Below are 17,678 nucleotides of genomic sequence, written 5' to 3' on the forward strand. Positions count from 1 at the left end.
GCAGAGATCTTCAGCACGCCCCTCCACTTCAGTCTCCAGACTCGCCTGCAGAGACTCAATTGCATGCTGGTGAGTGTTTCTGTGGACTCCAGTGAAGCATATGGTACAGCAGTCTGTTATCTTGAGTCTGATCCAGCCCTTGTATCAAATTATTGCCCACCAAGTAATAAAAATACAGTGACTTTTCAAATCTGTTAAAACTGAGATACCAGGACTTTGTACCAAGCCATTCACAAATACCTCCTTTTAAAACAGGGCTGGAGAGATTTCAAGAGGTCATCCTAAGAATGTACTGCCTAAAATATGGATCAGCTCCTGCCAAACCAGTCCCACTTGATGTGAGACCAGACTGCATTTAACTTCCAATAACAGAGACCATAACCTCCAGACAATCTGGTCTAAGCAGTAATTCCCCTTAATGATTATCAAACTTTCCTAATGTCTAACTTAAAACCTCCATGCTGCAACCTTATTATGTACATAATGTAATTATGGTCTACGTGATTATACATACAAAATCTATCCAGTTATAAATGCAAAATCCATCTGGTGCTGTGTGGGCAGCAGGCTGGCAGGAATCTCTCACATCTGCAGCACTGATACCTCCAAGGAAGTCTCTGCTTCCTCCAGTGCCACCTGCAGTTTGTCCTTCTCAATCTCCAGCCTCACTGTTTGCAGATCCTGAGTGTTCTCCCCTCCCTTCCTCAGCTGATTGATTAGATCCTTAATTTCCTCTAGGGAAGAAAACAGATATTTCATGTGATAGGTTTATTTCAGGACTGTGAACTTTTCTGAGTGCACCAGACAGATCCTTTGACTGGAAATAGCATGAAATGGTTTCAGTCACTTTATGTCAGCTGCCCTTTTTTTTCACTGCTAGACATTATCCTGGATTTCTGAATGAGCCCTGCTAGCTGCATGTGTTCACAGAGGTGGAAGAATGAAGTGCACTAATAAAGAGAATTTTTTTTCCAGTTTTTATCCAGCCTTCTCCTTTCCCCCTTTCAGACTGCTGCTTTCACAAAATGGGAACAGGACACCACATCATCTCCCTGCAGCAGAGAGGGGCTCTCTGCCAGCTGATGGAGGAGAGCCCAGGAAACTCTGGTGTGTGCCAGGGTGTCCATCACTGTTTTCTCTTGGCCACAAGGACAAGAGACTGTAGCATCTCCTAAATGTTTACAGTGTAATCTTCCAGACAGTGATATAGGAGATCAATTTTTGTAATTTACAGAACTGTAAAAAAAACCCGGGGGGAAGGGGGAAGGCATCACTGAACAGCCAGCAGGGAGAAGGGATGCAAAGATGGAGATTGAGAGGAGTCTGACTGCCTTGCTCTGAACTGATTGCTGGAGATGCTGAATCCTCTCCATGGAGGTTAAAGGGAATATCATCTTCCCAAGGTAAAGCTGGCTGTTGCTAGCAGCCCCCCCAGGTGAATTGCTCAGAATTAGAGGATGCTAGTAGCCAGAACTGGCACTGCAGCCTCTCTTTTATGGCACCAAATTAATGTCCTCAGAGAGTGAAAGCACTGCTAGGAATAAGGAAAGTGGAATTAGTGCTAGAAGACACCCCAACAGATCATTCAGTAGAAATCAAGGGGCTTATGATGTGCACAATTTTTGTACATCAAACCAGTACTTAACCTTAAGGGCCTTGTTCTCTTTCTTCATAGATTCCAGGTGCTCCAAGGATTCTTCATAGGCAGCCTAAAGCTCTACATTTTCAGTTGTGTACATTCCTTCTGTGAATTTACTTCAACCTGCAGCTCTTTGCCCTTTTTTTGCCATTCCTTTAGCATCTTACCAAAGGCTCTGTGCCTCTTGTCCAGAGCAGCACAAGCAGCATTGGCCTGGAAAAATAAAGCCAAGCATTCACTGGACACAAGTTCTCTTCACACTTCACTTCTCTGTATGTCCTGCCAGCCAGTCACAGTTAAATTGGCAGCCATTCTAAAGGCTGACAGCATTTCTCTTGGTCACTCTGAATGCATGATTAAAATGTTTATGAGGCTGTCTTTCCTCACCATTAGGAATTTAACAAGATCACCCAGTTCCCATCAGTGTGATAGTCATCCTTGCTCCTGTGGTTATAATGATGCTGCTGTGGAGCAAAATGTTTTCCACTTCAGATGTTCCTTGTGCAGATGTGCTGCTGGTAATTGCCTGGGTTGATCAGTGTGACTTTTTCTATATTAAAGCAGATTCAGTTACAAACAAGATGTTATTCAAGACTATTTTAGACTGTTTAACTGCTTGTCATGAAGGGAAAGAATAAAAGTACATTTTTCTTTCCTAGGAGCTTTTAATCACAAATATTCTACATATCCTTATGATCCACATGGTGTTCAGATACCATGGTGACAAGCACACCACAGGAACCATAGAATAAAGAACTGCTTCATTAAAGAAAGGGATGGGGAAACAGATTTTTTCAGCCCAGTAATGCAATGCTGGGATTTTCGGCTCTTGGGATCTGTTCTAAAGCCAACTGCAGGCATTGGCAAGTACCCAAGGACTTCAGTGGATTTGGAGCAGCCTTTGTGCCTATTTTAAGTAACATTTTTATTCAAATATCCTACAGTTGCACTACTATTCATGCTCTTACACTAACATGAGCAAGAGTAGAAATACTAATTTAATGAAGGAGCTGGTGTTTAAACTGTGTTGTTTAGGTCTGCTTTGAGTTTGGTAGTTAATAACCAGTGGCCAACCCACCAGTACTGCAACACTGAAAAGTTCAAAGCAGGATATCATTATCCTTTAAAGGAAGATGAATACTTTGCCATGCAGTAAAGGAGGGCTTTTGCTTTAGCTGTACTCTTGTTTCTGGAAGTCAGCTAATGAGCTTATGAGAAGCATGCTGTGTGCTCCCAGGAATTAGCTGTGGCTCTCATCTGGGCTTTCTCTTGATGTGAGAAGCCTGAGCCTTGTTTCTCATGGCCATACAGATTGCTTGACATTTAATGGAGAGACCTTAAGAAATAAGGAAGTGGATCAAAGCCCACTTGAGTTAACAGAAAGTGTCCCAGAGCCTCTGGTACCAGGTCTTAGATCTTGGTGGCCAGGCTGAGAACACTCCTGGCTAGCTGGATTCCTGGCCTTCTCAAGTCAACAGCGAGTTCCTCCACTTCATTCTGAAGCCTCTGCTCAGTTTTCTCCATGTTGGCAGCCCAGGCTTGGACTGATCCCACTGTCTCCTCTGCTTTTGGAGCCTCACAGCCAACTTTTTCCTGAAGGAAAGATGGCAGAAATATCCTGGTGAGTAGATCATGGATTTGAAGAATGGTGGAATCAGCAGCCCTCACCTACTGAACACCATCACTGTTTTCACCAGAGAAAAGATGGTAACTTGGCAGCAGTCTCAGAAAACAGATTGTAAAAACTTTGGTGTTTGCTTTATCCTTCGGAAATTACAGTGGCTTTTGTAGGGCTAATGGAAGAGTAAAGTCCTGTTGAAATTAAAAAAGGCTACCCAAATTCAAGCCTTAACCAGAAAGGTTTGTTTACTATTGTCTGTGTACCAATGTTAGGTCTCAGTAGTCTCTGTTATTGCAAGTATTATTTTCCTTCTCTTGGCTGGAGCCCTTTGCTTTCTCTCTCTCGTACCAAATTACATCCCAACAGATCACATCCATGAGCTGTGACTCAGCAGCCAAGCTAAATAATGAGACTGCCCTAAGCCCCAGACTCCCTGAAAGCTGAGTACTCACTTAGTTTCCCCCAGCTTTTGCTTCTATCAATGGCACTCAAGGCAGAACAAATTCCACTTGAACCTCTCAGTCCTGGACCATCTAGAAACATCTCAGCCTTCAAAATATCTTCCTGTTCAGGAGCCAAGGTTTTGAGGTTTTTTTCCTTACCTGTTTTTTTGCTCTATTGGAGTGAATTGAATTGAGCTCATACAACTGAAAACAGAACTTGGCATGTCACCATCACTGTTTGCTTTCAGTGTTTCAAAGAATGATGACAGTAAACCCATTTGGTGATTGTTCTGAGCACAAAATCCTTGCCAGACTGGTGATATACAGGTGCAGCACTAGAATTACTCTTTGGAGATGAGTAGACATTTGCAACACACAGGTGTCAGACAGGGAGATGAAATGTTGATATATTTTGAGCCAGGCTTTTGTGATCTCTGTAAATAAACTGCTGCACAATCCACTGAATGGACAGTGGACTGATAATCAGGAGGCCCTCTGTGTTCTGCTCTGCTGCCAGCTCATGGGAGACTTATTTCCATATCCATACAAGGTTCATGTCCCCCACATCCCCTCCAAGACCAGCTGGTGACAAGCCCAGACATTAACTTGGATGAGAAAAGTTCTCCTTTGTGAGGGCTAACACAACAGATTTGTTACTCTGAGGTGGACAACGTTCAGAGGAGCAGGCAGTGCATGACCCATGATAGCAGCAGCCTCTGCAGGCAGCTGGTGTTCCCCAGCACCTTGGGCTCCTCACCCAGCTGTCTCCTCAAGGCATCTGCATGCAAGGTGAGAGAAAGCTTTATAGACAGTCTGGGTAAGCCTGCTCTGAGCTTCCTGGGGCTCCCAGCTCAGCTGGCTGGTCTTGGATGTGCAACAACTGTATAAAGAAGCAGGAGAGGAACTAATTCAATGTGACTGGAGTGAGAGAGAAGGATTGGCCAGATCTGTGAGAGGAGACAGGGCAGGGCTGCCAGAGCTGGATGGAATACAGGGGAAGAGAAGGATCTGAGGGAGGTAACATTGCACAAAGCTGTCAAGAATTTACCTTGGAGCCTGATGGCTTTATTTTCAGCTTGGCTCTCCCCCACCACAGCCAGCTGGGCATTGGCCTCAGCCAGGTTATCTTCCAGCAAGTGCACATGAGCATGGGAGTTCAGCTGGAAGAGAGAGGTCAGTCATATGATGCTGAGTAAGGCTTCAAGGGCCAAGATATCCTCCCTCCCTGGCAAACTCACTTTATTCCAGTTGGTAACTGCACTGGGATGACTGTAGCAGCCCTGGGGAGTGCAGAGTGCCCTGACCTTTGTGAGGGGGATGCCTGCTCCATCAGCCAGGATGGGCAGTGGTGAGCATCAGCTGCCAACAGCTGCTCCCTGGCAGCAGCAGCTCCCACTGGAAGGCTGGATTCTGCTTTGCACTCATGGCTGCACCTGTGGCTGCATTGGTTTGGTGAGGAATTCCCTGCTGCTCTCTCCCCCTGGATTTCTGCAGAGATTCCATGCTTACACTGAGTTTACCCATTTCTGCCTTCATGAGCTGTTTGTCCATCTCCAGCTTTGCTTTCACTCTGGGGCATCTCCATGAGCTCTGCTATCCCAGCCATGGCAACTGTTCTTCCTGTAGCCCTGCTCTGCTTGAACTTGCTGCTTTCTGTGCCACTGGACAAGCTCCTCTACCTGTTTTCCCTCTTGCAAGGTGTCTGACAACGTGGACCTATCTCCTGATATGGATGAGAATTAATCAGCTCACATTTCTAAAGTGAATTAAAATGGAAATGTTCCTTATTATTGATGTTATCAATTTGTATTAGTCATTAGAAGATGTTCAGAGCATTCTATTCAAATACAGCCTCAGCTTCCAGGTCTTCTTCCAGCTCTTCAGTGTCTGGAGTGACTGGAGTACACACAGGGGCACAGAAGTCTCTGTGAGCAGGAGATGTGAGAGAAATTTGTGGGAATATCAAGAAGAATCTTAATTTCTTCACTTCCTTCTCTTTATGTTTGTCAGCTCAACTGGATTTTATTTCTGGGAGAGATCTATGGCTGAGAATACTGAGCCAAGAAAGCAGGAATGTCTGGCCAGGTGTCTCAGCAGACAGCTGATGTTATCTGCAGCATGGTTGGCTTCCTGTATGATGTTGGAATTTGGCCTTCAGGAATATAATCAAGCTTACTTGAGGGAAATAGAGGCTTGTTCATAGAAATAGCTGCAATCTAGGTCTTTGTGTCATGTTTTTGTTGAAATGCTGAGTGTTTAGTTAAATATTTGAACACTGAAATACTTGGATGAAATAAATATTTGAATTCAGAATGGTAACGCTGCACATCCCGTGAACTGTGGCCTCATTTCTTGTTTGATTTACCACCTTTCCTTCCAGAGTGAGAGGGACAGTGCCTTGGAGGGCAGTAGAGTCCATGGAAAAGTCTACCAGACATCTTGGCTGACTTCCTGAGGAGGATCCTGGAACACATCACCTTTCTCCTGGTCAGAGAAGCATGGCAGGAGATCTGCAGTGAGCACACAGTTCCCCAGACTCCACAGTGGAGTTTCCAGTGAGTGGATAATACACAAGACAAGCTGGATTCAGAGCTGGCTGAACTGTTCAGTCACTGGAAACGAAAAGGCAAATGTTTCCAGGCCCAGGGGTTTCACAAGCTCAAAGAGAACTCAGAATCTGCTGTAGAAAAAAACATCAGCATCTGCCTGGGGAAAAATAAATACTAGATCTCAGCTGGTTCTGTTATTTAAGGGTTTAAAGAGATATGGGATCCAGACTCCATTTTAACAGGGTAGGTTTAAAGGGCTGTATTAATCTTTTATGCCAACTCAGTCTTATCAAAAAGTCAAAGCTGCACAAGCTGCCTATTGTGGGGTGGCAAAGGTAGGACATTGCACCAAATGAATTAAGCCAAATTATATTTTCTGCTTGTAGTGAACAGCTGAGGTTTAGTGTCCTGTCTCCTTGACGGGACTGGCAGGGCACTTAAGTCCCTTTTTCCTTTGTGGAAGCTCCTCTTATGCCATCATTAACAGGTCTGCACAGAAAGGCTCAAGCAGCCTGGGAAGCTGAGCCTGTTTGCAGCTCTGAAGGACTAAAACACTTAATTTTTCTTCTGCCACTTAAATGTCCCAGTGGCCTTGCTCTGAAGCACAAGGATCTTGTATTCCCTGTGGAGAATATGAATTAGCAAAGCTTGCAGTATGTATTAATGATTGTGCACATTGCCTTTGCTACTTAGCTCATTAACTAGGTAAATTAGTGGTTTGGATAATATAGAGTTGGGTATTTGTATTCCAGGAAGTTAATTTCTAAGGGGAGGTTTCTCAGAGCAGTGCTGGCAGACCATTCACTGAAGTAGTCAATAGTGACACAAAAATAAAGTTCTAATTTGTGATAATATTTTGCAATTCTAAAACAGTTTTTGTCTGAGGATCAGAAGGCCTTACATAAACATGAATCATTTAAGCCTCATAACTTCCCGGTGATTATACACACTTTATATGTGGGTGAGTGTGGAAGATGAATTACAAATATCAGACAATGAGTCAGAGAAAGACTTAGGAAACAAAATCTTGCATTTCTGATTCTGCCTGCCTGAATTACTGAAGTGTACTTGTGCTTGTCATGGGGTTAATGCTGATGAGATCTGGATTTTCCCAGTGAATTTATGGTCAAGGGACTTTTCAGCTGTAGCTGATGGTGTCAGAGCTGTGACGTAGCACAACTGCACCCAGTAGGATTTTGTACCCTGAGAAATTCCACTCTAACTGACACAGTAAGCCATGAAAATTCCTTAGAACATCTTTCAAGTTTTGCTCATTTCATCTCCTTGAGGTTAGCAGTTGTCGTTTTGAGGTCACGCTCTGCTTCAGGATGAGCCTTTTTCGTCTTGCCATGGATTTTCTTTTCTTCTTCAGAATTGTCCTCCAGCTAGTCGAAAAAAGCAGAATAAATGTGAAAAAATGCTTTGTAACAAGCATAAAAATCATAGGATCATAGAATGATTGGGTTGGAGGGGACTTAAAGACCATCCCATTCCACCCCCTGCCATGGGCAGGGACATCTTACAATATCCCAGGTTGCTCCAAGCACTGTCCAAGCTGGCCTTGAACATTCCAGGGATGGGGCAGCCACAGCAAACATACAGATGATGTTCATCAAAAGGGCCCAGCATGTTGAAACCAGAGCAAAGAGGGTCATCTAAAATAGAGACCATGGCAACTGCACCTCAGGTATCCAAGTGGCAGGTTGGCTGCTGTTCTTGGGCAGGTGGTTCACCTTGTTCTCCTTGCCTTGTTCTCCTCACCTTGCAGTTTTCCAAGAAGGGAGAAGCCAAAACTAGTGCACAGAACTGAGTGAGAAGCTAAACCGTGCCCTGGCAACAGACTGAAAACCCAAAGAATTCCTCCAAGGTGCTTCTGGAGAGCAGCCTGAGCTCCATGTGTGGTTTTCAATGGGGCCACAGGAGCTCAGTCCAGCAGTGACTCTTCCCAAAGCATCCTGCTCGCCCTCCAAATTCACACAGCTCCTTTGGGCAGTGGCACAAGTTGGCAACACTTCACTGTGCTGCCATGAGTTAATACCTAGAAAAACACAGCCCCTTCCTGTTTGTGCAGCATGCTGGAGTCTCACAGCATTGAACCAAGTAGACAATGGGGATTTTTTTCCTTTCCCCAGACCAGGAGAATGAGAATGGGAGAGAATAAAGAAAACTGAAACAGTTATTTCTGCCTGGTGAACTCCCTGCAAAGCCCTCTTCTCCTTTTGGCGTTTAGTGACTGAGTCATTCCAAGCAGAGAGATCTAAGTTTGAACCCTGTGGTCTAATGCCTGCAGACAGGAAAAGGTTTTTGTGGATCACACAAGCCGTTAGCAGCAGCAGGACAAAATGTCACTGGAAACTTGTGCTTCTTTAGAAGGAATCTGAGATTCAGTTAATAAATTCTGAGGCATATGAGGCATCTGTGAGTTTAACATCCTGTGGAAGTTAACACTGACTTCAGAAGAAGCAGCAGACAGCCACATGGCTGCTCTGGTGCAGATTTAAAACTTCTCCAATTACATTAAATAAAAAACAATTCAGGTGCAGGAGAGGGAGAAGCATTCCCCAAGGCTGGATGGAAAGGAGTTTCATGGCTGCAGAGGGAGATGTGTTATAAGCAGAGGCCTACCAGCATCATTACGTAAAAGTAGGTCTAATTAATGAAGAATGTCAAAGAAATACAATGTCTTTATGTAGAGAGATCCCTAAAAATTCCTGTGGAATGACTATTGCTATCAGGTGGGAGGGTGAAGTGAATAATTAAATCCATCCCAGGTTGTATGAGATGCTAGAAGACAATATAAGAAACCGTGGGGGAGATGAGCTGAGTAAATCTGAGCATCCCAAAAGGTGCTCTGAGTGGAAGAGCTGTAATGGTTGGCTGGGTTCATTTCCCTGAAGAATAAGGCAGAAAAAGCCCCTGGTTATGTGTCATACCCACTTCTCCTTCTGGGTTTTAGCCAGGGTGTTCTCCAGCTCCAGCCCTTCCAAGTGCCATTTCAAATGGCTGAGCTAATCCTCCAGTATCCACTTGCTGGCCCTCCTGTCAGCTCCTTCACATCTAGGAGCTGCCTCAGGAGGCCCACCCTTCATTTTGGACCATCCAACAAGTTCCCTTGTTCCTAATGAAGGGGTGGGAATCCAGTGTTCATCCTGTGAAAGGCTGCTAATAAGATTCTTTTAACATGCCTGTGTTACAGTTGATCTTTGTGTCTCAGGCCACAGCTTCTTTAAGTTAAGCATTAAAACCTCTGTTTGTACACACACAGACTCCTAAAAAAGAGTTTGCACTTCAAAAAGAGGCCACCCCAACTTGCTGTGGCTCATACTGAATATCAGTGGTGGACCAGGGACAGAACTTGTGACAGCAGCTCCTTTGCTTTAACCAGGAGGCTTTTCAGTCTTCATTTGAGTTACAGTCAGGCTGCCTGTGAAGCTCATGCATCATCCCCATGTGCTCTTTATTCATTCCATACTCTGAAAAGGAGCCTCTTATGAGTCACCTGAGGGAGCTGATGCCCTGCCTGGATGAATCCTGAGCCTTTAACCATTCCCTGTGGATAACAGCCTGCAGTTGGGTGGAGAGGTCACCCTTCTCCTGGCTCAGAGTGGCTTATCAGCTCCTCTGCTCTTTCCTGTCTTCTCTGAGCTCCCAAATCTTTGGGAGAAAATCTTTGACATGATTATTGTCACCTCCCATCCCTTCAGTTACATTTCCTCCTCCTGCTGAGCCACATTCAGCAGCAGCTTCACCTGGAATTATGGAGTCCAAGCAATGAGGCTCCCAAAACAAGCAATTTCTATTCTAATGGCTCCTGAAAGCCCTGAGGTGGTCATTTTATTATCAGATCCTAGGGGGTTTTGCATACCAGTGGGAGGCCTGGTGTTTCCTGAAATGCCTGTTTAGTGCAGTTTCATATCTCTGGTGTGAGTAATACAGCTCCTAGAAAAGGTTGTTATGGAGCACAGGAGCAGATCTGTGTGCCAGCACAGAAGTCAGGACTGCATGCCAAATTCTGAACTGATATAAATGCAGAATGATTCTTATCATGATCTAGATTCACACCAGTCCAAATGGGACCAGAACCCTTTGAAAGCTTTTACTTTCTAAGCCTGTAGCTTAGCCTCATTTGGCTCACACTGGAGCTGGAAGGTGTGTACCCAGATAAAAAGGCAGATTTTGATTCAACCATATGTAGAAAATTGGCTTTAATTTTTTTTGTTTGTTTGTTTCACTTAAACTTGTATATCTTGGTCAGCACTTTCTTTCCCCTCTTGCCAGAAACCCAACTGATTTATCCATCCTGGGCCAAAGTGAAGAGACTCTGAGCTGGAACTGCCCCTTTGTGATGGCTGCGGGGTCCTGCTTAAGAGAAGTGAACCAAATATCTTTGTTTCAGCTTTTAAATGTTAATGAATAGTGAAATCTTGTATTCCCATGCTCATTTCCTCACCCTCCTCTGGTTTGTGCTGGTTTGAGAAGTGGGAAATCCAGGCCTTGAATTTTGAAGACGTTCTCTTTCCACTCCCTAGAGGCAGCAGGCATAGACTCAGATTTCAGGATTTTCTCCATTTACTAACTTTTCTGGCATTGATTTGGAAAGAAATTATTTAGGCCCCTTGCCCTATCAATAATTAACAAGAAAGTCACTGACTTTCTCAGTGTCTCTAACTGAACATGGCTGTTATTTTTTTCTCCCAGCCCTTATCTTTCCTGCCCAGACATCCCAAGGTTCTCAGTGCCTGTAATTGCCACTGTTTAATTCTGCAGAACAGGACAACCTCAGTTTATTTTCTTCACCTTAATGTTTAATTTCTCCCAGAAAAGCAGCTGCAGAAACTTGTGGCCATTCCTCTGAATTGCCATCAGGTAAAGCCTGTGGCAAACAGATCGTGTGGGGCTTAGAAAAAACTGAAGGTGGAACTTTTGTCCTTGATAAAACCAAAATACACCTTGTGCCATCCTGTGAGAGGAAATGCACTAAATAGTTTTAGTAGTAATGAAAAATAATAGTAGTAATCTTGGAGCTGTTGGCTTTAAAGTAATATTGAGGCAGTGATCTCCATCCATAAGTTGAAACCTAAAGATAGAGTAGGTTGGATGAAGGATGACTATTGTGTAATTATTATAAAAGTTGGGAAATGCAGATTTTAGGTTCTTGGAAAGAACAGAATGCTCCCTTCTGCGTGGCTGTTACAATAGCTACTTTCATTATGTTATGACAAAAACATATGTGCAAATTTAATGATGCATGCTGCTAATATTAGATGACTACAACAATCTCTCTACATTTTACTTTCCAGTCTTAAATTGGATAAATGATCAGTTAGTAGGATTTTTGCCTGACTAAGGAATAGTAAAAAGCAAGTAAGATTTATCGCATAGCTGAAGGTGCACTTCATTTGCATTTTATTAACTGAACTGTCTGATTAAAAGTCAGTTTCAGGAGCGTGTGTAAGAGAGAATATTATATGCATGAGGAAGTGGGTTGCTGTAGAAACTCAAACTCTGCAGCTTTATCTACACCAAAGGCATCCTGGGTCATAACTGCCATCAGTTTAGTCAGCCCAGTTTGGTTGGAGTAGATGGTACCCTTTTATATCCAACCTGCACTCCTTTTCCCCCAGGTCAGGAGAGCCAAGCAGCAGCTCTGGTGCCTTCTCATTGTCCACAAACACTGCAGAGATCAAGCTGGGATTCAGGTTTTGGTATCTAACATGGAAAGACAGGTTTAATGATAGAACTTAGCAGCAGTGCAGAATCCTCATCACTGCCTAAGATCTTCTCTGATGTCTCTTCCCAGCCCCACAGGCACTGTAATATTGCTGTAAAGAAGCCTGTGGATATTCCTACCTGTGAAAGTTCTTGGAAGAAGCAGAAGCAATGGAAGCAGCCATTTCTAACCACAGCTCTGACATGTGCAAGTGGAAGCTGTGCATTCAGTAATGGTGTTGGAATTCAAACAGCACGAGTAACTGCCTATTCATAGCACATTTGTTTGCTGTTCACTGCTTTCCATCACTTGCTCTTCCACTTTATTATATATGTCATAGGTGAAAACTCATGTTGCTCTTCCCCCTCTGCAACTCCCTGCTTCTGTGGTTATCCTGCAAAAAACAAAGGAAAAAAAAAAAGGTCACAGGAGGCAATACAGGCCAATAAAAATGGTGCCAATTTGTCTAGTTCCTGGTCATGTATTTCCTAATTCTTTGTGCTTCTCTTTGTGCTTCTCTCACAAAATGAGAGGTTTATTAGACATCCTGTCTCTGGCCCTGGTGCTTGGAAGTGTCTCTCAGCCTGACATTCCCCTGGGCACAAGGCAACCTGTGAAGGGGTAACCAAACTCTTTCATTCCTGCATGAGGATCTGCTCAGCCAGCTCCAGCTTGTGTAGGAGGCACTATGAGCTTTGTCTGAGGATTGCTGTACACTGTTGGAATCCATTTGGAGCAATGCAGTGGGTGAAATGCAGGGATGTGCTGTGCAAAGCAACCTTCAGTTAGTCCAGCTGCTCCTGGAATGAGACAAAGAGGAGTGGAGTGAAAGAGCTAACAGGAGTTACCAAGGCTGGAGAGAGAAAACCTTCTGGTTTATAAAGTCATTTGCATTTCCCAGCTGGAATCATAGCCCCATATCAACTGGCTTTAGCTTTGGATACACAGAAAAGTAACACAAAACTTCTTCTGTAATGCATTTCCCATTTTCATTTGTGACTTTCAAGGCAAAATATTGACAGGATTCTCTGGAGCTTTCCTGTCCTGTTTCTAGCACTCCTGAGAGTTACTGGAACTGCTGTGACAGCAGCCTCAGAAAGAAACATCACATCCTCAAGGTGCTGGACTGCATCTCAAGAGTCAGTCCCCCCTTTTATGTTGGTGCTGTTTATCAGTTTAGCAAAGCCCAAGATGGAGTTCCACAAGCAGGGAGTAGAATAAGATGCAACCCTGTCCATTTGATAGCTCAAAATCTGCAAAGCAGTTTCCCCATCTCTCCCATTCACCTCCCAACAGCGGAGTGCTGGGCTGAGCTGATGACAGCCCTGGTAGGCAGCGGGTTTTTCTGGTTGATCACAACCTGACATTTGTCTGGGCAGCAGAAGGCCACTGAGTGCCAGGGGGAGATTTTGTAGCCTGTCATTAATCCAGGGCTGCACTCACGCTTCCATCTGTGCAGGAATGTTTGTGGAGCAGCGCTTGTGGTGCCTTCCCGAGCGCACCAACGCGCACGCACCGTCTGCCTCTCGTGCTGGAGGGGCAGAAATTTCAAGGTCAGAGCAAGATTGTCTTTCAGCAGGGTAGAGAAGGACACAGGAGCAGACAAAGGCTGTTACCTGCATGAAGGGAGTGCTACAGGAACAGGCTTTGTCCTTTCCACAACAGAACGATGGGGAAGCGCTGGGCACCAGAAGCGGGGACATTTATGTACTGATGCATGGAGCTGACAGAATTGATTGTACCCTGATGTTCACTCCACCTGCAGCCTCCTCTGCTTGGAGGAGGATATAGAGCAGGACAGGCTGGATTTCTGAAGCAAATCCACCACTGCTTGGTGGGATCCTTGTTCTTCTGTTACCACCCCCTGATGTTGTGTCACATCTGGAAAGGAGCAGGGGAGGAAAGGCATGACCAGTTCAGATACAGCAAGAGAACAGCCTGGTAGTGCATAAGAAAGCAGATTTATGATTGTTAACTTGTGCAGAGAGAGGCAGAAATCCTCCCTGTGGGTACAGGGAAAGGAAATGAGTTAATGCTGGCATGGGAATAGCATTAAAGCAATCCTTAGAGTCTCAGTCCTCACAGGGGGTCCTTTCCATGGAAAACCCATTTGCCCTGAATGAATGATTCTGCAGCACTGCCAAAGGAAAGCGTGTTATGGAGATATTATATTTTTACCTTTTGGGCTCATACTTTGATACACTGACAGAGAGGACAATGTGGCTTCTAGGCTGCTATAACCAAGCACAATCAGAACATATTTTGGCACAGTCAAATGTCACTTTCAGAAACCTACTTGGTAGCAAAGAAAAGAAATAGTTGCTGAGTGTAAAAAAGATAGACCAAAGGGCCTGTGATTCATGCTCTGATCATGTTCTGTCAGTGTGTCTGTGCAGTGGAGTATATGAATAACTGGTGGAGTTTGATAATATGCTTAAATACTGTTCCTGCTGCTAAGCATTAGCATGGCTGTGTGACAGCACAGCAGAGAGGCGAGGCACAGCCACCAGGAAAGGCAAGACAGGCTGCAGTGAGCTGCAGGGCTCTGGCTCTTCAGTAACATGCAAGCAAGGGAAGCAAACCTTGATTTAATCTTTGGTTGATGTGTCTTTTAGGTAGCTTTCCTATAGCTCTGTGTTACTAGAAACAAGCTGTGATTTTTTGGGAGTTTGTTCCTTTTCAGAATTTCTATAAAGATTATATTTTTAATCAAAGCCAGTGGCAACCTGCTGGGGAGTCGTGGAACAGTCTTGCTGTTCTTTGTGCATTAAAATGCCCAACTGTGGCATCACAGGTCAGACATTTGCATAATCAGTATTTTCAACTAATTGTCACTGGAAAGGATTTCTGAGATGCACATTTCTGTATGGCAGAGCCACCTCTGCCTTTATGGCAACAGGCACACATTAATTTGGTTCTAGCTTGTACTTTTCCCAGTGTTACTGTATGTGAAAAACCCATGGAAGTTTGGGGTGATCTGTTCATGCAGAGGGCTTGGGCTCATCTCTGACTTTGCTAAGAGCAGGTTCCAGCTTACACAGGGTTAGAGAAGGGGCATGGCAGAAAAGAACTGCTCTGCACTGGCTGTGCTGATGTTCCCCTTCTCCTCCCTTGGGCTTGAGGAGGTTGGGTGATTGGCCCAGAGGTGTTACAGTGGCAGCCTTTGATGGCCAAATCCTCCATTCTGGCACTCTGATGCTGAGAGGATGCTCTTCCACTCCAGCTTGTTCCCTGCTTTTCCCCTGGGCCTGGTGGTGACCCCGCTGGAACTCTCCAGAGTGCAGCTGAGTAACTTTGTCAGCCACTGTTGGAGGGAAGGTGAACATGTTAATCTGAGAAACAGGGAGGAAATCCCTCATTGTCCCCATTCCCTTGCTGCATACTCAGCAAAATGGTTGCAGATCAGCCCTGCTGGGAACAAAGTGGGAAGGACAGAAGGGAAGCAGCTCTCAGCTCCATCCCTTCACACACACACACTGTTCAGCAGGGCTGCCTGGCTGGAGCAGAGCAATAATACCTCACAGTGGGTGCTGCTGCCCCTGGGCTCCTGCAGGCTCTGGAGGGTCTGTGCTCCACCATGGCTCCAAACTCACTGGCAAGGCAGGGCTGTTGGACAAAGCAGGATCAAGTCCTTAGCTGACAGCTCAGCCATCTGCTAGGCCTGCTGCCCTGTGGCAGCTGTGGATGCCAGCTCTGACTCTCAACAGCACATCTGTTCATTTAAAAAAAAATCAATGTGTTGTTTAAGGTCATTCTATATTCCCCAGAAACAAGAGTCTGGGTTTAGCAGCTTTTCCAATCTCAGTGAACTGGCTAAGCTCACAGCACACTGGCTTTGCCCTGATTTGTGTCACCAAGTGTGAGATCTCAAGCCAGGTCCATGTTGTCCACCTCTCCCTGCTCCTCCTTGGCTCCTGCTGGAATTTCTCTGTGACATCCTGAGTCAGAAGTCTCTTCTTCTGGACCAGAGCCCAGGACATCAAAGGACAGAAGGGACACAGACCTCCACAAGGGAATTCTTAATCTGTACCATAAGCTGGAAGCCAGGCCATGGTGTCAAATATTTAAAATAATTTTCCATCCCACTGAGATTTGAGCAGCCAGGTCCCTTCAGACCAGCACAGTGCTTTGCTCTCCCACCCTGCCCAGAGCAGGGAGAGTGCACAACTCCAAACACACCAGAGGATCTTGCAGTGTGTTACTTGTGAGCCATGATTTGGAACTGCCTGTCTTTGTGGACTATGAAAATCATATCTGCTTTGTACAAAAGGCTTGTTTGCAATGTATAAATCCTGGGAGCTGTAAAATACCAACAGCTGCTGGAAAGGGCACTGGAAGTTCAGCAGCTGGAGACTGTTTGATCTCGCTGTAGCTCAAGTCTTGCTTATAATAATAGTCTCAGAAGCCAGCAGATATTCCCAATAAGCTCTGCTCAGCAACAGATACTCTTCAAAATGATATTAAAAAGGAAAATATGTGTCAAAACTAGACAAAGGGTCAAGTTTTCTCCTCACAAAAGCTGCTCCTTGAGATTACACATGGATGCGAAATGAGCAGGTTTTAACCTGTGGTCTCTGCCACAGCTTTCAGATCTGTCAGTTTTCAGGCTTCAAACAAACCCTGTTACAGCTCATCTGAAGTCCTGCAAACCCCAGGCCACTGAATGTTAACCAGACACTCCTACATCATGCTCGTTTATTCTGGAGCTGATATTTTATCTTCAGGCTTCAGCTCACAGACAACTGAACAAATCTTCAGGCTGTCCCAGCTGCTCCTCAGTTGCTTATTTATCCTCAGGTTGAAGAAGCTGAATTTTATCCCTACAGGAAGCTCAGGACAGGGGGGGAGCATCCTGTTTGCTGTATTTTCACTTTCACTGATGTTCCTTCAGGCTTCCAGTGAGAAGTGGCTCTTCCCCACCATCTGTGGTTTTTTGCTGTGATCACACCTTGATGCAATGCTAAAAATTAGGATCGAACACAAACAGAAGTTTCTGCAGCAAGAGGCAGACCAAGAGGTAATGACACAATCAGTTCAAACAAGGCATAACAAGCAGGTTTTGGACTGGAGACTGAATGTTCTTCTAGGTTTCAACTCCTGAGCATGTTTTGAGTACTTCACAAAAAAAAAAAAAAAAAAAAAAGGCCTTAGTGAGACAAGTTACTTAGGCTGCCCAGGAGATTTTGACATAGCAGCCACATTGAAGTAAGTGGGATTGAGCACCCAAACCTTTTCAAGAGTATTGAAAAGCTTGTCCTGGCTGTCTTCCCTGTCCTGAGGAGATTCAAGCAATTAGCATGAAGCAGCTCAACACTTCAGTTTGAAAATTATCATTTTTACCTTCATGGCAGCCCTGCCAGATCAAGGGGGACCTCCCCATTCATTGATCAAGATAAGGGAAGACAGCTTTCCTTTCTCACTCTGGCCTGCCTAAGGAAAAGTCACTTGCAATCCTCTTCTTCCAGGATAATTAGTAACAACCCCCCACTGCAGAGAACCTATTTCAATCTCTGACCAAGCACAGTTCTGGGGAATAGGGTTTTTATCCCAGAAACAGAGGATTGAGCAGGGATGTGAGCATTAAAGGCAGTGAATAACACACACAAAGTGCTGTACCAGTAAGTTCAAGGAAGAAATTATAATATCTCTTGGCTCATTCCTGAGAAATGATACATGACTTCTCCAGACATGGAACATAGAGGGGAGCATATATATG

At 44.7% G+C, this 17,678-nt stretch overlaps 1 protein-coding gene across 1 annotated transcript in view; it reads left to right on the top strand.

Moving 5' to 3' along the window:
* The window catches only part of KPNA7 (karyopherin subunit alpha 7), a 48,768-nt gene that overhangs the window by 8,835 nt on the left and 22,255 nt on the right, over positions 1–17,678 (top strand). The window contains exon 3 of the mRNA XM_071443898.1: positions 6,084–6,258. The gene's annotated coding sequence lies outside the window, so the exon portion shown is untranslated. The remainder of the gene's footprint in view (positions 1–6,083; positions 6,259–17,678) is intronic.

This window comes from Agelaius tricolor, unplaced genomic scaffold (genome assembly GCF_023055355.1).
Source record: "Agelaius tricolor isolate 1412-34295 unplaced genomic scaffold, bAgeTri1.0.p SCAF_19, whole genome shotgun sequence".
Lineage (NCBI taxonomy): Eukaryota > Metazoa > Chordata > Aves > Passeriformes > Icteridae > Agelaius > Agelaius tricolor.